Source organism: Sorex fumeus, unplaced genomic scaffold (genome assembly GCF_029834395.1).
Source record: "Sorex fumeus unplaced genomic scaffold, SorFum_2.1 ptg000098l, whole genome shotgun sequence".
Taxonomy (NCBI): Eukaryota; Metazoa; Chordata; class Mammalia; order Eulipotyphla; family Soricidae; genus Sorex; species Sorex fumeus.
Genome location: NW_026606155.1, coordinates 76,549,800 through 76,574,753, shown reverse-complemented (window position 1 = coordinate 76,574,753; position 24,954 = coordinate 76,549,800). Strand labels below are relative to the sequence as shown.

The 24,954-nt window shown below is 44.3% G+C and overlaps 1 protein-coding gene across 1 annotated transcript in view; it reads right to left on the bottom strand.

Annotated features, from left to right (window-relative positions):
* KATNBL1 (katanin regulatory subunit B1 like 1) overlaps window positions 1–20,336 on the bottom strand; it is a 62,956-nt gene extending 42,620 nt beyond the window's left edge. The window contains exon 1 of the mRNA XM_056133889.1: window positions 20,210–20,336. The gene's annotated coding sequence lies outside the window, so the exon portion shown is untranslated. The remainder of the gene's footprint in view (window positions 1–20,209) is intronic.
* Window positions 20,337–24,954: the final 4,618 nt, after the last annotated feature.

Genomic DNA, 24,954 nt, shown 5'->3' with positions numbered 1-24,954 from the left:
TTATACAGTGGGCTATAATCAGAATTTCCTGGGCTGAAATCAGAATATACATTGAATTTTAAAATGCACACCTCTTCTTAGGAACACTCCTTCAGCAGAGCAAATCACTCACTGGTTTTAGGATGATCATCAATTTCAAGGCAACTGTAACCAAAATTGACTCATCAACCTCTTTTTTAAAAAACTGCTTGTGTTAGTACTTCCCCCTGAAGTCCCCTCTCCTGTCATCTACCCTTAAGTTCTATCTGCACATCTGGTGCTCACTTATTCTCTATCTTAACTGCTCCTTCCAACTGTTCTACCTCAGAAAACAAAACAACCTTCCATCAAGTTGCTCAGGCCAAAAACAAAGGATTCATCCTTAATTCTGCTTTCTCTAAATTTCTTATATACAATTCACCTTCTCTGTAATACCATTACAATGATCTTAGTAGTATCATTCCAACCTGTTCATTCTCTTCATTTTCATTACCACCATCCTAGATCAATTAGCATTATCTCTCCACTGGGCTTCCTCCAGAATGCCCGGATCACACTAGCTTTCTGACCTCCCACCACAATACTTACTCCCATTTTCTGAACTAACCATTATAATTTCTGCTTAAAACATTCCTCACATACTCACAAGGCTTCTCAACTCAAATGTCACCCACCCCAGGAGATTTTCCTTACCAGTCAATAACCCCATTTTCAACTCCAACCATTTTCTCTAGTAATACCTTGTATTTCCCTGTGCCCCCATCCCACATATTTATCACCACATAGAACTAGTTTATTTGCTTACTGATTATACGAACCCACTAGAGTATAAGCCATTAGAGACTAGGATCACATTAACTGTAGATGCCCAATAATTAGCACTTGAATGAAGGAAATGATCTAAACAAAGATGACGTCTAACTTGAAAGATATGATCAGCTATGACGGAAGTCGCAAAATAACAAAAAATGTCAACAGAAGGCTGGAGAGTTAGTAGAGAGGGGTAAGGCACTTGCCTTGCATGCAGCCGAGCCAGGTTCCATCCTGGGGTTCACACCTGGGCCCTCAGCACTGACAGAAGTGATTTCTGAGTGCAGAGTCAGGAATAACCCCTGAGCACTGCCAGGTGTGATCCACAAACAAAAAAACAAAATAAATGTGGGGGGCCAGAGAGATAAGCCATTTCTGCCTTTTATGCAGCCAATCTGGGTTTGATCTCGGGCACTGCTAGGAATAGTCCCTGAGAATAACTGTGCCCCACACTTATTGCCACAAAAAAAAAAGGGAGGGGGGGCAAGGTGAAAATGTCCAAACTGTACTAAACATTAAAACCTTTCTCTGACGGGGGTATGGTGCCACCAGCAGGTCAATCTGTACCTGTGAGGCGAGTGAATCAGCAGCCTGATGGCACCGCCAGACTTCCAGATACCCCAAAATTGCTGCTGTGCCTTTGGCCAGACCCCAAAAACTTGGGGCAAAGTTTACCAAGAAAGTAAACGGCCAAAAGTTAGGTAAGTGGGAGACACACCCACAAACCACCTCCGGCTCAGCTATAATTGGAGGCATCGCCTCTCTGGTTCCTAATCGAACTGCTTAACAGCCATGATCCCAGAGACTCAGAAATGAATCTCAGAACCCAAAGGCTTTTGGCAGAAAAGCATCCTGTTCCTGCAGCAGGTTACTGGGGCTGGGCCACTCCAGGTGGGAATAGGTTTTGTGTCTTGTCCTGTTCCCCGGTGACCATCATCCTCCAGAGGCCACTGGACAGTCAGGTTTGGGCTTGCAGTGACGAGACACGCAGGGCCTCACCAAATGGGGATGGAACAGGCCCTTTCCTCCCCATTCCAGCGAGACCTCGAGTCGCCGCCTACAAACAGCCTGTCTGGCTCCTGATCAATCTGATTAATGGCCATGATCCCAGAGACTCAGAAACAAATATCGAAACCCAGCGGCTTTTGGCAGAAATGCATCTGAACTGCATACACGGCCATGGCTCCAGAGCCCGGCAGCTTGCGGCAGAAAAGTGAATGCACCACGAGCTAAACTACGGCACCATGCCTCCCTGGGAGGGAAAGGGTGTTGCTCCCTTCCACCACCACCCGCCCCCCCCCCAGCAGCAAGGTGGCCACCGCCTCAGAGCTTATAGGAAAGCCAGGTATGAGCTGGCAGTGACGGGGCAACTATAGTCTCATGGGAAGGGGGCGGTACCGGCTCATCCTTCACACCCTACCGAGGTCCTGAGTTGCCCCCCACGAGCGGCCTCTGGCACAGCCATAACACCAGATGCACAGAATCCAATCTCATAATTATCTGGCTCTTTGCAGAAATCCAAAGTCGTGGCCGCATGACATTATATGATTCTCATAACCAGCTATAGAAAACAAAGTATTTCACAATGTCTTTTCAGCAATTCTGATTGTTGGGGGGGAAATTCTAAACAATAATGTTGCATCTTTTGTGGAAATAATGAATGTAATCAATGTAGAGAAGAGTTAAGTAGAAATCATCTGCCTCACAGGCATTGGGAGGGGTGGGAGGGGGGTATATTGGGGCTCTTGGTGGGAAAAAATGAGTACTGGTGAAGGGAGAGGTGTTTAATCATTGTATGACCGAGACTTAAACCCAAAAGCTTTGTAACTTTTCCCACAGTGATTCAACAAATAAATACAAGACGAAAAATAAATAAATAAAAACTATGAAAAAAAAAGTAAGATGGAGTTCATGCCCAATTCAATCAGGTAATCGGTGGCTGAATAAATAGCAGTACTCCTACAAAAAAACAAAACTAACAAACAAAAAACCCCACCTTTTTCTGATATTAGTTTTCCTTTCAAATATATGATAGATTTACACATAACCATCACCTTGAAACTGGACATGATCAGCTGACTTTACTGTCAACTAAATATGAATATTATGAGACTGACGCGCTGCCTACTGCGCTAAGAAGCACAGCAGGTAGGGCGTCTGCCTTGCACGCAGCCAACATGGTCGATCCGAGTTTGATTCCTCCGCCCCTCTCGGAGAGCCCGGCAAGCTACCGAGAGTATTCGATATGCCAGACACAGTAACAACAAAGTCTCCAATGGAGACGTTACTGGGCCCGCTCGAGCAAATCGATGATCAACGGGAGGGCCTTTACCTTTACCTTTTAAATATGAATATATCTTTTGTTTTGGGGGAGGGGCCACACACAGGAGTGCTCAGAAATTATTTTTGGCTTTGTGCTTATAGATCACTCCATGGCCATGTTCAGGGGACTATGGGGTGCTGTGGATTGGTCCCAGGTCAGCTGTGTACAAGTTACATACCCTACCACAGTATTTTAGCTCCAATTTCCTGAATATAAATATATTTTTAAGAGCTATATTGTGTGATTCATTTCTCTCACTTTCCCTCTATCAGAGCAAACAGCAATAGATCAGAGGTTAAGTTCCATCTGTTCACATTCCTGAGCAAGGAAGCTACATAGAATAGAGTCCTGGAAAATTCACTTGTAACCAGGAACTGAATTTTATTTATTTATATTGGGGGGAAGGCCACACCCACTGAGCTCAGGGATTACTCCTAGCTCTACACTCAGGAATTACTCCTGGCGGAGCCAGGGGGACCATATGGGCTGGCAGAAATCTAACCTGATAGGCCATGTGCAAGGCAAACGCCCTGTACTCAGAACTAAAGTTTAAAAGAAAGGAAAAAAACCTCAAATAAAGCATCAATTGAAAGGAAAAAAAAACTTTATTATTCTAACCATGGAGATTTGGGGTTTGTGTGGGCTCAGGGCTACTCCTGGCTTTGTGCTAAGGTAGTACTCCTAATAACAGTGTTCAGGGGAGCATAGGTGGTGCTGGTGATTGAATCTAGGTAAAACAACTTGCAAGGCAAGCATCTTACCTATTGCACTATCTTCCCAGCCCCCAGAAAGATGGAGTTTTACTTTATAGAAAACATGGACTTATTAAAATGCTTTGTATAGGAATTGGGCTGGAGCGATAGCACAGTGGGTAGGGCATTTGCCTTGCATGCAGCCAACATGGCCGACCCGAGTTCGATTCCTCCTCCCCTCTCGGAGAGCCCGGCAAGCTACCGAGAGTATCTCGCCCGCAAGGCAAAGCCTGGCAAGCTACCCGTGATGTATTCGATACGCCAAACACAGTAACAACAAAGTCTCCAATGGAGACGTTACTGGGCCCGCTCGAGCAAATCGATGAACAACGGGAGGACAGTGACAGTGACAGTATAGGAATCATATGAGTAATAAACACTTTTGTGTCATGGCTTTATACACATTCTCTTTAATACTATCCTTGAAAATGGACTAGAGACATAGCCTAAGGACTGAAAGGCATGAACTGCATGTAGGAGGCCAGGAGGCCTGGCACTGGGCATGATTCCCCAAATACTGCCAGGAGCAGTTCTCAGCACCAAGCTGGGAGAAGCCCCCTGAGCACTGCAAGGTGTAGCCCAACCTCACCCCACCTAACCTCCCACCCAAAGTAGTACATGTTATGAGCTAATACCATTTTTACCATTAGGAAGTCCCAATGAACAAAACAAGGAATGATTCCTGGGCTAAAGAGATGTATCGCAGGTAGGGCATTTGTCTTATATGTGAAAGACCTGGGTTCAAACCCCAGCATCCCATATAGAGTGCCCTGAGTGCAGAACCAAGAGTAACTGCTGAGCATTGTCAGGTGTGACCCAAACCACCCCCCATTCCTCCCCAACACACACACAAATCAACCCTGCCTTGCTGTAAGATTACTCCCCCAATTCTGAGTACAGCTTTGGGGGAGGTTGTTTGTTTTTGTTTTGGGGTCACATCAGTCCTTGGGGGCTATTCCCAGCTTATTGGTCAGGGGTTGCTCTCAGCAGTGTGATATGAGTAACTTTTACAAATTCCTTTGGGAGAAGTCATCCATGATTAATTCTCACTAGTATCTGAAAGACTAAGAGTGTTCTCAGAAGCAACTCCCTATGTTGGAGCTGAATGATGCTTGCCTTGCACGTGCCGGCTCAGGTTCAAACCCTGGCACTCCATATAGCTCTCCAGGAATGATCCCTGAGCCGTGCACCATTGGGTATGGCCCCCACACCAAGAAATAAAACAAAAAACCAAAAAGTAATTCTTCATAGATTCAGACTCCTAGAGCTTGAAGGGAGCTTGGAATAATTTTGATTTACTGTTAAGATTAAGGAATTTGGGACCAGTTATATCTTAGTTGTAAAAGAACCTGCCTTTCAAGCCTAAGGTCATGAGCTCGATCCCCAGTGCAGCCCATATGCTCTGAGCATGGTTGGTCCTGGCAACTCTGCTCTCAGGGAACACTGGCACCACAACAGAGCAGCAATCACTGTTGCACCACAGTCAGGACTGTGATGCCTGGCAAGCACCACAGTTAAAACTAGAGAGAGAGAGAGAGAGAGAGAGAGAGAGAGAAAATAGCAGGTATACAAGCCCCTGACATGCATATTAATAACTCCCAGCAAGTACCACAATCAGGTATGAGCAATCCTCAGTGATCACAATAGCAAAAATGAGCAATATAAAATAAACTTATAAATTGAAAGATCAGAGAGATAGGACAGTAGGAAGGGAGATACTCTCCAAGCAACCAACCCGGGTTTGATCCTCGGAACCCCATATAGTTCCCCCCATACCACTAAGAGTGATTCCTAAATTTAGGGTGCCAGGGGTAAGCCCTGAACATCACCAGGTATGGCCCCAAAACAAACAGAAAATCAAAGGCCACAGAGATGGTGCAGGAGTCAAGTCTGCATGGCTACATGGTCACCAAGTAACACTGAATACAGTGTGGAGGCCTCAAGCATCACCATGGTGGTCAGTAATAACATGGTACTGCAAGGCTCAAGCAACACCGCATCCTCACAACCTAATCTTGAACCACAATGCTGGTTGGCTGAGAATTGCTGAAAGGGCCCCAAGAACTGAGCACTGGGATACCCCTTACCCCACCCCACAAAAAAAAAGATTACTATTTCCATCTCAAAGGGTTTGATCCCTGGCACCACGTGGCCCCCTGAGCATCATCAAGGAGGGACTCCCAGTACCTCATTGAATAGCACCTGAGTAGCCCTGGGCATGATCCAAAAATCCAAATCAAACAAACTTATTTTTTAAAAAATGGGCCTGGGGGACTGGAGCAAGAGTGCTTAATTGGGTGGTGCTCTTGCCTTGCACACAGCAAATGTGGATTTGATCTCTGGCCCCCTTTTGGTCCCTGGAACCTGCCAGGAGTGATCCCCATGCTGAGAGCCAGGAATAAGCCCTGAGCAGCACCAGGTGTGGTCCAAAAACCAAAATAAATGAATAAAATAGAGCCTGGGATGTGGCTCAGTAGTAGAACACTTGCCTTGCACGTGTGGGGCCTGGAGTTCAATCCCTGTCATCACACACACACACACACACACACACACACACACACACTTAAACACAAATATTAAAGTATTTGCTCAAAGGCACTTATTAATAGAAGAACCAGGCTTCAAATAGTGACATCCAGTGTTATTGCCCTTCCAATAAAACACTAGTTGCTTGTTTTAATAAGAGTAGAGCAGTGAGAAGTGATGCCATAATGAACACTCATGATGTACATAACATGTGAATACTGCATAAGTCATACAAAGAAGACTTACTCAAGGTAAAATAATTTCTGTGGAAGGCGTTGGGAGCAAGATGGCTGAATCTGCTCAAAAGTTGGATTAATCTACAGAGAAACTGACCTGAAACCCAATGAACAGTTTCACAGCAAATGGCTGCACTCATTTTGATGGATTGGAGACAGAGAGATGCCCCCAACAAGAAAGAAACCCCATTACAGGGCAACAAACTATAACCAGGAAGCGATTACTAAGGAGTGGAACTTAACTCAGCTGGACAGGAAGAGGGAGGGGGTTGCATCAAACACCCAACACCCCAATAATGTAAACTGTACTTACAGCTGGAATGAGAGACTAAGGGTAACAACAGGGGTTGAATCATCGGCATGTGCCATCTTGATCTTGTTGACCTCTCACAACCTTACTGATAACAGCACTGATGGATGCTATATTTGATGGCACTCAACACGGTAAGAGACCCTAAGGTCAAATCCCTGAGAGTTTTCCCCATCCCTAGCAAGTAGCTAGGGGTGGGGAAAATAGCAGAGATAGCACCTAGCTAAGAAACAATTATCCAGAGATCTCACTACTAGCAGAAAAACTAGCCCCTGCCATGTGAGTGCTAACAAGCACACCTCAGTCTGAAACGCAGAAAGCACACTGGGGCCAGAGAGAGAACAAAGGTGAGGCCATTTGCCTTGCACATGGGTGACCCCAATTTGATCCCTGGCACCACATACATCCACTGCCAGGTGTGGGAAAAGGAAAAGAGGGAGAGAGAAGGGAGGGGAGGGGAGGGGAATGGAGGGGAGAGAAGAACCGACCGACCCCGATGACCACACAAAGTTTAGGCAGTTAGCAAGAGGCCCACTGCCTGCTCTGCTAGCCCCACAGTGTAAACTGTCAGCAGCTGGAACCGAGTCCCTCCTCTTCTTTTAAACTTGCCCAGGGAAGAGGATCCCCAGCCACCACAAAGTCTCTGCTACCCCACCATGGTACTGGATGTCAGGGTCCAGTAAACTTGAACTCCTGGTCACCACCCAAGCCATTGGAACTTGAGAAAACACCCAACCTTGACACTCAGGTCATAATGCACTCCTGAGCACTTGTGATTATGCATCCTTGTGAGACACCACATGGTCCCCCTGAGCAGAACTGGCTGAGTAAGCCCTGTGCACTGCTGGATATGATCCAAAAACCCAAATCAACCAAATTCATAATTTTTGACCCCATGAAATCAGTGTCACTGTCAGGGTCACAGATGTGAGACACTCACAACTCTGAATCCCCCGGTTGTTCCCAGGTCTCTCCTTCACCTTTGCTATGATCAGTGCCAGGTATCTGTGACTATAAATTCTGGTCACCACCCAGACCTTCTCAAATTTCCAGCTACAGCAGGGCCCAGATGCCTTGTGATTGCAATTTCTGAGTTGTCACCAGACCCACTCAAACATAAACCCCTTATCCCTGCCCATGGTCTTGTGGAGCAGTAGACATAGAAATAATGTGGAGATAGAGAAATTACGCACACTGGTGGCCCCAGACAACACTGAGAAAGAACTCTGCAAGCTACCTGAGAAAGACTTCAAAGCAACAACCTTAAATTTGCTTATTTAACAGAGACTAATGGAAGAGAACATCAAGAGAAAGTATAAGAAGTGTGTGTGTGTGTGTGTGTGTGTGTGTTGGGGAGGGGGGAGTCTAACGAGTAAAGGCCTGGGTTTGATCCTTAGCACTTCATGTTACTCCAATACGACGAGGAATAACCCCTAAGCATACCAGGTGTGGTCCAGCTGAAAAGAGTCTTAGATACCCAGACCTGGGAAACTCAAAAAAGTCCCAAACAAAATAAATCCAAACAGATGCATTCTAAGATATATTATAATTAAAATGGCAAAAATCAATAATAAGAGAAAATCCTAAAGGCAGCAAGAGAAAAATCAAAGTCATCTATAAGATTATCAGGTTTCTCAATAAAACTCTGTAAGTCAAGATGGAGCGGCAAATTATATACCAAGTGCTGAACACAAAAGGCCTTTGACCTCCTACCAAGAATACTACAGTACTACTCACATTTTAAGAAAGAATGAAAAGTTTTTCAGACTAACAAGAACTAAAGGACCTCATTAACATTAAATCAACCCTCTGATAATAAATAACTTTAAGGAAAAAAAACCCCAACCCCACTCCTGACCCCGCTTGGAAGTAGCAAGTTATCTTTAAAAAATGTATGGGAGAGAAGAAAAAGAATGTGGACTATTTTCAAGTTCATGAATTCTTTTATTATCTCCATTCTATTAAGTTCAGATTATTTTAAACTTCAAAATCATATATTTCAGTTGAAAAATTTGTAACTGGTTCTGGGCTGGAGTGATAGTACAGCAGGTAGAGCGTTTCCTTGTACGCGGCAGACCCGAGTTTGATTCCCACCATTCCATATGGTCCCCCGAGCACTGCCAGGAGTAATCCCTGTGCAACACTGGGTGTGACCCAAAAAGCAAAAAAAAAACAAAAACAAAAGACATTGTATCTGGTTCTTCTGTTTAAAATAGATCATATTCCTCTGTTTCAATCTCATATGCATTTGTATTTATTAGTTACTACTCATATGCATTTATAAATTCATATGCATTTATATTGTCATTATATTTACTATTAGTACATTTATTATTTATTGTTAGTAATATATTTATATTTTCTCAAAAGCCAGATATATAATATATTATGTTTTTAGTCTAGAGATTCTATTTTACTCCTCTAAAAACTGTTGCTTTTTATTCTTCTGCTTTTAATTTGGTTAAAGTCACATTGTGAAGGCTCTCTTGGATATCAGCTCAAATTTCTGATTAGTTCTTTGAATTTTCATTGATATGCTTTGACTCTGACTTGTGCGTTTACAATTTAGGCAACTAAGCTATTTAGGCATATTTTACATAATAAACTTGTTATAACTCTCCCCCTATCTTGTTCACTGACCTCCTATATTATTGAAGTACCTTATATTTTCAGTTGCTCTATTGACTATTTCCAAAAGCCAGAAAGATGTCAAGTGTTTAATTAGAATTTCAGTCACTCAATGAGAAAAATGTGTCTACCCTTGGTCTAAAAACTGTAAAACAGAAAGCCCAGTCTATATCACTCTTCAATTTTGGGGGGTATTAGGGTAGGGATGGAGTTTGGGCCACACCCAGCTGTGCTCAGGGATCACTCCTGGAGAGATTCGGAGGACATACACGGTTCTGGGGACCAAACCTAGGACAGCTCTGTTTTAGGCAAATGCTTACCCACTGTATCTCTCCAGTCCCTCTGTTTTAAATCTTAACATGTCAAAATCTTTCCTAAATCTGTCTATGGGGTTCTGCATATTCCAAAGACTTCAAATAGTTGATACAGTTTTGGAGCTTGGCTTATCTATTTTATATTTTATAGTTTTTCTGCATGAGTGTAAATGAAATGTAAACTTATTTTACCATAGAAGTGATAATTCTCAATTAAAATACAAATCCCTTATAGTAACTATTAGAAACTGACTTCTATCTACCTCCCATATAGTCTGTTTTCCATTCTTTCATTTGGTCATAATTCGGCCACATCAGCTTTCCATGAAGTTTTCAAACTAGCTCTCCTTTACAATTCTTTTGCTCTTTCCCCCCTGATATTTCTGATTAACTCTACCAAAATGTTCATTTTAATTATGTCATATATGACATACATGTCAAAAATGTGAAGGGTTTTTTTTTTTGTGGTTTTTTTTTTTTTTTGGCTTTCTGAGTCACACCCAGCAATGCACAAGGGGTTACTCCTGGCTCTGCACTCAGGAATTACTCCTGGCAGCAATCAGGTGACCATATGGGATGCTGGGAATCGAATCCGGGTCAGCCATGTGCAAGGCAAACGCCCTACCCGCTGTGCTATGACTCCAGCCCCTCAAAAATGTGTTTTGGGGGCTGGAGAGATAGTACAACAGGTAGGGGTCTTGCCTTACACTCAGCCAAGCAGGGTTAGATCCTGGGCACCCCAGACAGTTCCCAAACACTGCCAGTAATGATATCTGCACAGAGCCAGCCGTAAGCCCTTAGTACCACTGGATATGGCCCCAAAACAAAACAAAATGTGCCTTTGTATACCCATTTTAGAGAATTAAAAAACTGTGTATAGGGGCAAGGGTATTTGTTTTGCAAGTTCAATCCCTGGTCCCCTGAATGATCCCTGAGGCAGAGCCAGGAGTAACCCCTAAGCACTGCTGGATATGGTTCAAAAACAAACAAGCAAACAAATCTGTACACATAGATACTAATGTAACTTCTTCTGGTATTTAAAAGTTTTTACAACTGATGAGTAGTGCACACTGTGCTCTCTTCAGACCTCTTAAATATATTCTACAGAAAATATTAATTGATAGATCAACAAATATAAAAATTGTAAGAGTCAAATGCAATATTGACTGTTATATTGATATGTTATGAGGCATCCTACCACTGGGCAAGCATATTTGTCGGGGGAGGCAAAGGCAGGGTGTTAAGAGATGAAACCCAGGCCTATAAACAGGCAAGGCAGGTATTCTACCACTAATCCATATACCCACTTCTGGATAAACATTTTTTTTGAAAAATAATTCCTCCTCCTTCCTAAAAGAATAATATTCAACCCCTATCCCCTCCTTGAATAGCTAAAGCAATCCCTGAAAAGAAGATGGGAAGCATCACTTGCCCAACTTCAAACCATAGTACAAGCAGTAGTAATTAAAACAGTACGGTATTGGAATAGAGAGAGACCCTTACATCAATGGAATAGAGGTGAATATCCAAAGATAGGCCCTCAGGTATATGATCAGTTAATCTTTAATAAAGGAAGAAAAAATATGAAATGGAGCAAGGAAAGACTTTTCAACAAGTGTTGCTGGGAAAATTGGTCAGCTACACACAAAATAAATAATAAATACAGATCTCTTTCTAACACAATGCACAAAAGTCAAATCAAAATGGATTAAAGATCTTGATACCAGATCTGAATTTGTTAGATACATAGAGGAAAATGTAGGCAGACCCCTCCATGATACTGAAGTCTAAAGACATCTTCAAGAATGAAACTCCACAAGAAAGTGGGAGCAAATATAAATGAATGGGATTACATTAAACTAAGAAGCTTCTGTTCTTCAAAGGAAACAAAGACCAGGATACAAAGAAAGACCATGGAATGGGAAAAATTATTTACTCAACATCCACCTGATAAGGGATTAATATCCAAGATATAAAGGGCACTGGTAGAACTTCACAAGATAAAAAAAAATCCACTCCCATCAAAAAATGGGGAGAAGAGATGAACAGAAACTTCCTCCAAGAATAAATACAAATGGCCAAAAGGCATATGATAAAATGCTGTACATCACTAATCATTAGGGAGATGTAAATCAAAACAACAATGAGATATCATCTCATGTCACAGAACCTGGCACACATCAAAAAGAAAAAGAACAACTTGTTGCTGGTGCAGATGAGGGGAGAAAGGACCTCTCATTCATTGCTGATGGAAATGCTGACTTGTTCAGCCTTTTTGGAAAAAATACAGACATTTCTCAAAAACTAGAAATTGAGCTTCCATACATCCCAGAATAGAGCTCCTGAGGAATATGGCCCAAAAATATAATGCAGAAAGGTCATCTACACTCCTAGTTCATTGCAGCACTACTCACAAATGTCAGGATTTAGAAACAACTCAAGTGCTAGAGAACAGATAATTAGATAAAGAAACTATTGTACGTGAAAAAAGAAAAGAGGGCTGGAGCGATAGCACAGTGGGTAGGGCATTTGCCTTGCATGAGGATGACCTGGATTTGATTCCCAGTATGCCATATGGTGCCCTGAGCACTGCCAGGAGTAATTCCTAAGTGCAGAGTGAGGAGTAATCCCTGGGCATCACCGGGTGAGACCCAAAAAGCAAAAAAAAAGAAAAAAAGAAAAAAGAAAAGAAAGTATGGTACATCTATACAACGGAATACTACACAGTCATTAGAAAAAAATGAAGTAATGAAATCTGCTTATACATGGATGTACACGGAGAGTATCACACTCACTGAAATGAGTCAGAGGGAGAGGGACAGACATAGAATGATCATATTCATTTGCGGGTTAAAAAAAAAAGTATGGGGCTGGAGCGATAGCACAGCGGGTAGGGCATTTGCCTTGCATACGGCCAACCTGAGTTCAATTCCCAGCATACCCTGAGCACCATCAGGAGTAATTCCTAACTACAGAGCCAGGAATAACCCCTGTGCATTGCCGGGTATGACCCAAAAAGCAAAAAAAAAAAAAAAAGTATGAGAATAATACTTAAAGACAGTAGAAATGAGGGCCAAGAAGATGGGTCCATGGTAGGAAGCTTGCCACAAAGAATGAGGGATGCTGGTGGGAGTGCAGTTAGGACAGAGAAGGGACCACTATGGCAATGAAAACTGAAAATGATCACTCTGGACAAAAAACTGAGAACTGAAAGGAGGTAAAATAATATTTCAGTAACAGTACTGCAAACCACAGTGCCCAAAAGGAGAGAGAGAGAGAGAGAGAGAGAGAGAGAGAGAGAGAGAGAGAGAGAGAATAAAAATATCTGCCACAGAGGCAGGCTGAGTGGCAGGTAGGAGAGGGAAACTGGGGATAGCAATGGTGGGAAACATACATGGAAGAGATGGGTGTTGGAACATGGTATGATTGAAATTTAATCATGAACAACTTTGTAACTGTATCTCACAGTGATTCAGTTAAAAAAAACTTTTTTCAAAGAATAATATTCACCTCTTGGGGGTATGGCGCCGCCAGCAGGTCTATCTATACCTGTGAGGCAAGTGCAACAGCAGCCTGATGGCGCCTTCAGACTTCCAGATACCCCAAAATTGCTGCTGTGCCTTTGGCCAGACCCCAAAAACTTGGGGCAAAGTTTACCAAGAAAGTAAACGGCCAAAAGTTAGGTAAGTGGGAGACACACCCACAAACCACCTCCGGCTCAGCTATAATTGGAGGCATCGCCTCTCTGGTTCCTAATCAAACTGCTTAACAGCCATGATCCCAGAGACTCAGAAATGAATCTCAGAACCCAAAGGCTTTTGGCAGAAATGTGTCCTGTTCCTGCAGTAGGTTACTGGGGCTGGGCCACACCAAGTGGGAATAGGTTTCATGCCTTGGCCTATTCCCCCTGGCGGCCCAGTGACCACCATCCTCCAGAGGCCACTGGACAGTCAAGTTTGGGCCTGCAGTGACGAGACACACGGGGCCTCACCAGATGGGGGTTGAACCGGCCCTTTCCTCCCCATTCCAGCGAGACCCCGAGTTCCCACCTACAAACGGCCTCTCTGGCTCCTGATCAAGCTGATTAACGGCCATGATCCCAGAGACTCAGAAACAAATCTCGAAACCCAGCAGCTTTTGGCAGAAATGCATCTGGACCGCATACAAGGTGGCAGCCGCCTCAGAGCTTATTGGAAAGCCAGGTATGAGCCAGTGGTGACGGGGCAACTGCAGTCTCATGGGAGAGGGGAAGGTACTGGCTCATCCTTCACACGCTACCGAGGTCATGAGTTGCCCCCCACAAGCGGCTCTCTGGCACGGCCTGGATCCAGAGGCAAAAGGACTTAATCCAGAGCCCGGCAGCTTGTGGCAGAAAAGTGAATGGACCACGCGTTAAACTATGGTGCCAAGCCTCCCCAGGAGGGAAAGGGTGTTGCTCCCTTCCGCCTTCCCCACTTCCCGCCCCGCCCCTCCCCCTGGCAGCAAGGTGGCCGCCACCTCAGAGCTTATAAGAAAGCCAGGTATGAGCCGGCAGTGACGAGGCAACTGCAGTCTCAAGGGAAGGGGGACGGTACCAGCTCATCCTTCATGCCCTACAGAGGTCACGAGTTGCCCCTTACGAGTGGCTCTCCGGCACAGCCATAACACCAGATGTACAGAAACCAATCTCGTAATTATCTGGCTCTTTGCAGAAATCCAAAATCATTATATGATTCTTATAACCAGCTATAGAAAACAAAGTATTTCACAATGCCTTTTCAGCAATTCTGATTGTTGGGGGGGAAATTCTAAACAATAATGGTACATCTTTTGTCAAAATAATGAATGTAATCAATGTAGAGAAGAAAAAAAAAGAATAATATTCACCTCTTGTTTATAAGCTGTAATAATATATAAACTTTAAAAAAATAAAGGGTAAGACAGCTTGATGGGCTGGAGCACCAGGCTTTGCATGTGGGAGGCCCAAGTTTGATCCCCAGCATTATATGTCCCCCAAGCACAGCCAGGAACAACTTCAAAGCAGAGCCAGGACAAACACCTCCTGAGCACTGCAAGTGTGGCCCCAAAACAAACAAATCCTTCAATCTCTCAAAGTAAAGATTCATGATCAACAAACTTGAGCCTTATTTAGTACTCTAATCAAAACAGTTCTGTTAAATTTTTTAATTTTCAGAATAAGAAAGACTTGGTAAGAACTAAAAAATATAAACAAACAAAAGCTTAGTACTAAAAACAAAAGCTCAAAAAATAAAAAAAAAATCAAAGGAAGACTAATTACCAGGAGTTTAAGAAAGAATGTAAATTGACAGGTTTCAAGGTCATTCATTAAAATTTCATTGTCTGTCTCTGTGAATGGTAGTTTACATACCTATGGTGAAAATTATTGCAAGAATCCCAATTTAACTCAGCAGTTCCACTATTCTTTTAGCTTCCCAGATTAAAACCTGGGAGATACCATGTACATTATCTCCACTGTTTTCTGAGGGGTTAATTAGTCATCATGGTCTAATATTTCCTCCTCCAAAATATGTCTAGAATATAAAGCAAAATTCCCAGTTTCAAAGAATCACACACAAACACACACAAAGACTTCTATGACCATTAAAAATGACATTTTTCAAAGAATAGGCAATGACACACTGTCAGAAAATAAAAACCCACCCACAGGGAGAAAAATGTACAATACTGGTTTCATTTGAAAAAAAGAAAAATAGTTATCAGCATAAAAAAAGATATGAAAGGAACCACTACATGAAAATATTAGCAACTATTCTTTCTGCTTAGGGGGAGAAGGTGGGAGTTAAATGGTTTGTTTGGTTTTTTTTCCACTTTTATTTCAATTCCTGAATTTCCTGTGACGAATAAGCATTATTTTAAAACATAGAAAACATAAGTTAAATATTTTATTTTGCCATAATCTGCCTATTCTCACTATTCCCATCCTCTCTCTTTACAGCTTACCCCTTCAAAGCCCTAGAACTCCAACCAAGAGCCTTCTTCTCAAGTCTCAGAGCCATCTTCTCCCAAACTTTAATATTGCTTGGACTCAGTCTACTAAAATTCATTATTCATACTTGAAGTCAAAGTATAATTTCATGTACTGCAGATTATCATTCCACAGCTCATGAAAGCAGAAGGCTGCCTAAAAGTCAACTTAAAATAAGGTTAGCCTTGGCCAGGGATACTGTAGCTCAGAAGTGAGGTCCTTGGTTCAACTCCCAGCACCAAAAAGTGAACAAAAGCCAAATCAGTTTCTCAACCTCAGAACACTGACATTCGAGGTAATTTTTGTTTTGTTTTGTTTTTTTGGGTCACACCCAGCGATGCTCAAGGGTTACTCCTGGCTCTGTACTCAGTAATTACTCCTGGCAGTGCTCGGGGGACCATACAGGATGCCAAGGATCGAACTGAGGTCGGCCACATACAAGCCAAATGTCCTACCCACTGCACTAGTTTTTTGTGGAGCTGCCCTATATAGGCTCATCCACATCAATACCACCTCCCTCACTCCCCCATTCCCAGTTGTAACAAAGCCAAATAAATTCAGGAGTGGGCTAAACTGCTTGAGATGAAATCCATTTAAGATTTAAACTTTCCAGGGAGGCTGCCAGAAAGCACAGCAGGTAGAATGCTGTGCACAAGGCCAATCCGAATTCAATCTCCAGCATCCCTTATGGTCCCCCAAGTACCACCAGGAGTGATTCCTGAAAGCAGAAAAACAAATGACCCATGAGTATAACTGGGTGTGGCCCTCCCCTGCAGAAAAGTTTAAACCCTCCTAAATAATATTGTTTTCTGCTAATACACATATACATCAAACATGCCTTTTTTGTTTGTTTTGGTCCTTTTTATTTGAGGTTCACACCTGGTGGTGCTTGGATGAACTCAGGGCCCTGTGCTCAGAGAGACCACATTGTTTCAAGATAATGAATTTAGGCCTCTTGCTTCCCAACACGAGAGCCCAATCTGTCCCGCCATCTCTGTATAACAGTTAATCCTAAACTTTAACACATCTCATAGAGTCACAGTCTTGCCCACATAATCTTATTTTTTTTCTCAGTCGGGCCTTTTTAACAGACTTACTGCTCCATAGAAAACTATTTTCAGAGTGAGAGACAGTTTCATGGGCTAAATGCATGCTCCCATGCAGGGAGCCGAGGTTCAATCCTTGGCACCACAAGGTCCTCCTCTGGGAGTAACTTCCCTAAGCACTAAGCTAGAAGCAGCCTCTGAGAATGTCCACGTATGGCTTCCAACAAAGAACCCCACAATAATAATAATAAATTTTAAAAACCATTTCAGGCCAAGGAAATAGCTCCAAGGGCTAGAGTTCATATTTAATAGGCAACGGATGGTCCCCTGAGCACAAAGCCAGGAGTAGCCTCAAAAGGAAATAATCATTTCCATTCTCAGTTCCAAGTTTTTAAAACATACTGTTTCTTCACTTACACAGCCCATTCCTGGGGCCAGGTTTAGAACAGCGGACAGGTCATCTGCCTTCCATGTGGCCAACCTGGGTTAGAGCCCTGGCACCCCATATAGTCCCCTGAGCTCTGCTAGGGGTGATCCCTGATAAAGCCAGGAGTAAACCCTGAGCACCATGAGGTGTGACCTAAAAAACAAAATAATAATAATCAAATATATTGCCCATCCCCACTTCAATTCAATGCGTTACATCTAAATTGTCAGTTATTTGTAGCTTTATTGATCCTTTCAATTATCAGCTAAATAAAGAATATCCTGTACTCCAGCATTTCTCAAGCTTTTTCTATACCCCCTTACAACCCAGTTTCCTTCCTGTGACCCTCCCTGGCCTGCTACTGGAATATCCTGGGACCCCACATGTATCCCCATTGTGAAGCACTGATAAATACTTTCACTGTTAATCCCACATTCCAAACTGAACTACCTCACATTCCAAAATGAACTAGCCTCCGAACCCCACCCCACCCCTCTTTCTCTTGGGTATACATTATAATTTTTTTCTTTTTGGGGCTGACTGTACTCAGGGCTTACTTCTCACTCAAGGATCATTCCTAGTGGGCACAGGGGACCATATGGAGTGCTAGGGATTAAATCTGTGTCTGCTGCATGCAAGGCAAGAGCCCTACCTACTGTACCATCTCTCTGGCCCTAACAATACAGATTTTCAAAGATGTAATTTCACACCTCTGGAAGTATGCATCTATCACCACATCTTTCAGCAAAGTTTCAGTGCCATCTCACTACCCAAAAGATTCCTTCCACCTTTTTTCCTTTTTCGCTCCATATGGAAACCACCATAGTTTTTACCACATCTAAGTAGTTTGTTTCTTTGCCACATTTCTCTGGTATAGACAATTAGGCCTGACTGTGCTGGACACAGAGGTGATCAAAAGCTTAATAAATGAGTCTAATAATAGATTAGTACCAGTGCAGATCCCCACTTGATCCCCAGCATCTCATGCTTTCCCACCCCACTGCACCCAAGCATCACTGGGTGTAACCTTAGAGATCCCCCATCACCACCAGGTGTGGTCCTCAGGTTCCCAAAACCCAAGGCCCAGAATTGCAGGGAATGGCCCCCAATAGCCTGAGCACTGCTTGGGAACATTCATTCCCCCATCCAGAAAAAAAATAAAAGAGGAAGAAAAGAAAAAATGTTTAATTGCAAATGAGTGAAATTTAAATGCATTAATGCTCTAAAAAAAAAAAAGAAGAACTTATTGAGGCCCAAGTGATAGTCTAAATGGTAGGACCACTAAGGTCTGATCCCCGGAACCCCACATGGTTCCCTGAGTCTCCTAGGAATGATCCCTGAGGACAGAGCCAGGAGGAAGCCCTGAGAACCCAGGTGTGGCCCCAAAATAAACCCAAAGAAAACATTAAGTTACTTTGCTTTTGAGCCCTTTTCCTCATCATGGAGAGACTCCTTAGAATTTACACAATAAGAGTATCAGTAAGTCTTCACAATGAAATACTAACAGATAATGGTTTTCATATTTTAAAATACATAGGTTTCAAACTGTTTTGTACACTAACAAAGCAACTAAAACTCTAAGCCCAAACCAAACATAAATTTTAAGAACTCCATTTTCACTAAATTATCCAATTATTTTTGCTCAGTGCACAAAATTTGGTTTAATAAGTGCAGAGGACGCAGTTTAAAGGCTTGTGAATATCTGTATGACAAACACACGTCACTTATATAGATTATATCCCCAGTGGAGAGAAGTCATTGAAATGAAAGAGACCTATAAAGTAGAAAGAGCCACATGTAAAGGAGGCGGAAGGGCAGCACTAAGCTTCGGTGCCAATTGCCTTCACTGTGTAACCTTGTACAAATCACTTGACTACTCTGTGCCACCTGGTCACGGTGGAGCTAACAACAGACAGGGCTCCACAGCAGAGCTCTCAAAACAGTGCTGAGCGTGTAGGAAGCACAAAATACACGGCAACCACCGTGAACATCATCCACGAAAGTAAAATGCCTCGGCGTCTCAAATTCGGATTCGAGCCCGAAGCTGGTCTTTTTGTAAAATACAGAACCAGAAAATACTATTCCCTCGAGCTACTCGCTGGAGCAGCTTCTGGGTTACACTGAGGTTACAAAAGAGCGAATATGTTACAGTTTTTCCGGCAAAGAAACTTGACAGGGACACCTCTGCGGTCTGGGAAATTGATCAGCCACAAGTAACCAGTGGACGACTGTCCTCTCACGCTTCAAGAGCTTGGTCTAGGAAACTGATCAGCCACAAGAAACCAATCGACTGTTCTCCCCATATTCGAGAGTGGAGTGAGGGGGGAAAAAAGGTGTGGGGGCGGGAGGGGGCGGGGTGGGGGGAGGAAACCGCACCTAAATAACTGCTCAGGCAAAACTTTGGAAAAAAAAAAAAAGCACGAAGATGATTTGGCAGCTGCACCTATTCGTAAGACAGCTCTGTCCAGCTCTGCTTCTCTTCGCCGTGCCCCGCTCCCCGGCGGCCCGGTCCGAGAGGCAGAGGCAAGGCGCCCGGCGGCCCTGGAGAAACCAGTCCTCACGCCCCGGCCCGACGCCGTCCGCCGCCGAACCTCACCCCGCCGCGCACCCGTCCGCTCCACCCGAACACAAAGTCACTGACAGCGCGTTCCGTCCACGCCCCTCCCCGCCCGGGCCCCGGCCGCGGCCTCCGGCGCCCGCCCAGCCAGTCCGGCCCGGGGCCCCGGCCCGAGCCCGCGGCCTCCCGGGCCCCCGCGCCCCGCCCCCGGCCGTCCCGCCGCCCCGTCGCCGCCGCCGCCCCGGGGCCTGCAGGTGGGCCCGGGGCGCGGCCCGGCCCCCGGAGAAGCCCCAGCCCGGCCCGGCGGGCACTTACCGGCGCCTCATGGTACCGCGGCGCCGCAGCCCAGCGCTGGCGCTGACGAAAGACACCCGGCAGCCGCCTCGCGCGTCCTCGGGCTCCGCCGCCCAGCCCCACTCCCGGCCATTCAAACGCGGCCGCGCGCGCGGCCCGCCGGGATAGCGCCTCCGGGGACGCCTGGTGGCCCCGCCCACGGCTGGCTCCTCCCCTCCCGGGTCACCCGGGCCCGAGTGTTGCGCGCGCACACTGCCCCCTGGTGTCCGTGGAGGCGCGGCCGGGAAAACAAGCTCAAGGAAGGGAAGGTGACTCAAAGTCATGACCCTGAGTTGATCGGTGAAGTGGCTTGGAGTTTCTGCCCTGAGTGTTTAGGCCAGAAGGGGCAAACCCTATGCTGTGACTATTCAGAGCAGATAGTGCGTGGTGAGAATTTTTTTTTTTTTGCTTTTTGGGTCACACCCGGCGATGCTCAGGGGTTACTCTTGGCTTTGCCATCAGGAATCACTCCTGGCGGTGCTCGGGGACCATATGGGATGCTGGGAATTGAACCTCTGTTAGCCGTGCAAGGCAAACGCCCTACCCGCTGAGCTATTGCTCTAGCCCCGAGATTTTTTTTCCCCCTTCACTCCCATTTAAATGTACAAGGACAGCGATCTTAAAATGCCCGTACTTGAACTCTACCTAATCTTGGGAAAAACATAAGCTTGGGGCCCAGAGAGCCGGTACCTTGGGTAAGGTACTTTGCACACGCTGACCTGGCTTTGATCCTCAGCACCACATATGGTTCCTTGAGCCCTGCAGGGAACGATCCCTGAGTGCAGAGCCAGGAGAAAGTCCTGAGCACAGCCAGCTGCAGTCCAAGATCACTCCACTCCCCCAAAATGACAAAAATTCCCCTGTGCTTTGCTGTTCCTTTCTATAAAATGGAGGTAATAATGCCTCATCATTCTGAGGATTGAATTAATTCATACAAATAATATACTTTGAAGAATGGATGCTTACTGGCACGTTGGTAAGTACTTGATAATTGTCAGCTATTGTGTTCCTAATGCATATGGAACTCAGAGACAGGGATTGAAGAGCAACAGAAAGGTGTCTCATGCAGTCCTGTCCTCAGGAAGTAGGGTCAACCTCTGGGATAGGGAACTTTAGATTAAGAGGTTAGGATTGGGTGTGTCCCTGAAAGTGTATTTTGACTATCGAGAGTACTTCTCTTCATTTTAGTGGAGCCAGAGTCTACCCACCTTCAAAAGCAACTGTGAATGACCAAACTGTGACAGGAACAGATTTGTATTTGGTGCATCTCTCACACCTTGCAGAAGGTAACCAAACAGTTGTATTTCATAGAACATTTCCTTACTGCAAGATTCCACATCCCTGGGGCTGGAGTGATAGCACAGCAGGTAGGGTGTTTGCCTTGCACACGGCCAACCGAGTTCAATTCCCAGTGTCCCATATGGTCCCCTGAGCACCACAAGGAGTAATTCCTGAGTGCATGAGCCAGGAGTAATCCCTGTGCATTGCCGGGTGTGACCCGAAAAAAGCAAAATAAATAAAATTTTAAAAAAGATTCCACATCCCTTCACTTACTTTTGTTAGATACATCTTTAAGAATCCTCCAGGGTTTTCTGAAGGAATACAATGCATAAATTTTGTTCAACTATATCTATTTTCTAAAAGTAGGGGCATCTCTAGTAGGCCCAAGGACCACTGCCAGCAATACTCCCAGCAGTGTAGGTCTGACGGTTTGGTACTCAACCTACCATTGTGGTTTTACTCAATTCTAGCAATGCAGATGGCTTCTTACTTGATGAATCTCACATGCAAGACAGACACTCTATCCCTCCTACTCTCAGCTTTCAATAATATTTTCAGGTTCCACTACGTTGTTCCAGACTGACATTTCTCGAGGTCCTGGGGATAGCTTGGAGGATCTCCCAGTGACTTGAACAAAAGCAAAAGAGATAATTCCAGTAGGTTATGGTGCATGTAAAAATAAAAGGTGTGATGGTGAGTGTGCAGGATGCTTGCCTTACATGTGACCAACCCAGGTTTGATCCATTTCACCCAATAAGGTCCCCTGAACCCACCAGGAGTAAGTAATTGTAAGTACTTGCTGAGCTCCCTGAGTACAGAATATACCCAAGAACCATCTGATATGGCCCAATAAAACAAGAAAAGAGGTGTATTTTAAATACTATGTGAGTTCAGAACAATGGGAGGCCTAACAGATATGCTAATCAGAGTTCATGTCATTAAATTATAATAAAATTGTATTTTTTTTCTTCCCAGTAACAGGAAATCCAGAAGTCTCCAAACTTATCTGGCCTACCATCCTATTTTCCGGGGGGCTGGGAGGGGAAGGGGAATGTTATTCAGCACTCCCTGCAAATCTACCTTCTTTAAACAGAAAGCCCTACCCCCACTGTACCCAAAGTAATACCCCTAGATCATTCCAGCACCTCTGGGAGGCAGTATTGCCCACTTTTGGACTTTTCTTGATCCAAAAGAAACAGGAGAAGTAGCAAAAATTGGGGGCACTATTTTGAATTGATGGGAGAAATATTTTAAGTACATATTTTGTATAAGCAAATGCCTTTGAGAGACTTTCTGATTAGACTTCACACAAGCAGCCCCAACCTCGTATGTTCCACACCTATTAATAGGGGGGACTCTTACGAGTCCAGTAGGGCCAGTGAGTGAAGGGAGCAGGACCTCACATTCGAGGAAATGTTTTAGAACATTCCCTGGGCATGTTTTCTTTAAGTAGGTGTATTGTTTTAAAGATCATTAAAATTTAGCCCAGATGGGTGAGGTCACTTTCTCTCAAACTATTTCTTCATAAACAGGATAAACAGGAATTTCTTGAAGATCCACTCTGCAAGTCATTGCATTTCACCTGAAGAGGGTGAAAAGAGTATAAGACACAGTAGTTACACTCAAGGAAACTGGATGAGGTAAGATAAATAACGGCATGTCATGGGAATCCGCCTTCTTGCCATAGAAGGATCTAGGCTGACAGCTAGAAGGTCTCTAGCTGCTTGAAGGCCAAAGGGTGCTCTCAGAGTTCTTGTTCCTCTGGATTCATCTCTGTACTTAGATCCTGAGTCCTGATACTCAGTTACACTAGTGAACAGTGATGAGCAACCTTAGCCCACAGATGTTCTGTGGCTACCAAACTAACATGACTTAAGATAATTTTTTAAATTGCCTTCATATTACTATTTTTGAAATAAATATCATTTGAGATATTTATTTCAAAAATATCTCAATATTTATCATTTGAGATATTTATTTCAAAAATATCTCAAATGATATTTGTTGAAAATGCAGGTTAGTTTTCTTCACTGATATTTCTGAGTTAATAAAGGTAATTTGGGGGTCAGAGATAGTAGATAGGTTAGGGAGCATCTTGGTATGCCTACAACTGGATTCATTTTCTGACACCACAGGGTCCTCCAAGCACCACTGGGTCCCCCAACACTGCCAGAGTGACCCAGCTAATTCCAACACTGCAGGGCCAGAACAGTATTGCATCCTACAGTCCTTGCATTGAATCACAGTCCTAGAGGCCAAGAACCATACATGGGTGTCCCCAGACTTCCACCACTTACAAGGTCCTAACAACTAAAATTTTTAATTTAAATAAAGTTGATTTTATTTAAAGCTTGGGGATCAATCTAGTTTGGTGTTGAGGAATTTTGTGGTGGTCACTGTTGTTTGGGAGCCACATCCGGTGGTGCTCATGGCTTACTCTTAGCTCAGCACTCAGGGATCACCCCTGATAGTTAGTACTCAGGGGACTGCCAAGGTGCCAGGTTTGAGACACAGGTTGTCTGCATACAAAAGCACTCTACAATTGTACTATCTCTCTGGTGTCCCAAGATGAATTTTCAAAAGTACATCTCATGACTACTTTGTGGGGATGGAGGGCTATACCCAGTAGTGTTCTAGGGCTCGTTCCTCACTTAGTATTCAATGGACGTTCCTAGTGGTGCTCAGAAAGACCGTATGGTTCTAGGGATTGATCTGGGCCTCCTGCAAGCAAAATGCTCCCAACCATTGAGTGCTCTCTAGCCTTGCGTCAGAACTGGAAGATGGTTCACAGCTAACTTGACAGTTGGATTCTTCTGAGAATTCACCCCCTGGCCAGTGCCTCTTTCCTGTCCTCTCATTATCTTAAATATTTCTGTCATAACCACCCACCAGAAAAATTCACTCCCATGCAAAGTCATCTGGACACTTCTGAGTATAAATTGAAGCAAAGGTTTGTAGAGGAAGCTGTGAGCCAAGCCTGACAAGCTGAACAGGATTCTGACAAGCAGGATGTTCCAGATAAGGGGGAGGTGCAAAACAGGTTCCAGATGCACTGTCTGTCCTGTGCATGAGTGAAGTGAGAGGGGCTCTGGAGAGCAGCAGAAGCAAAGATGGAAAAGATATGTGGTCCCTGATAGGCTATGAAATCTGGACTTAGCAAGCTTGGACTTTTTCCGAGATGAAGAGAGAGACAGCAGAGACAGTTGGTCCAGGGAGTCATAGTAAAATCAGTGCCTGACAGGGCCAGAGCGATAGCATAGCCAATAAGGCACTTACACATATCTGATTCAGGTTCGATCCCTAGGCCCACCAGGAGTGATCCCTGAGTGTAGAGACAGGAGCAAGCCCCCACAGCCAGGTGTGACCTTCAAGCGAACAAGTTAATTACATTAGCCTGTTGCACTGTCCTGTAGCACTGTCCTCCTGTTGTTCATCGAGTTGCTCGA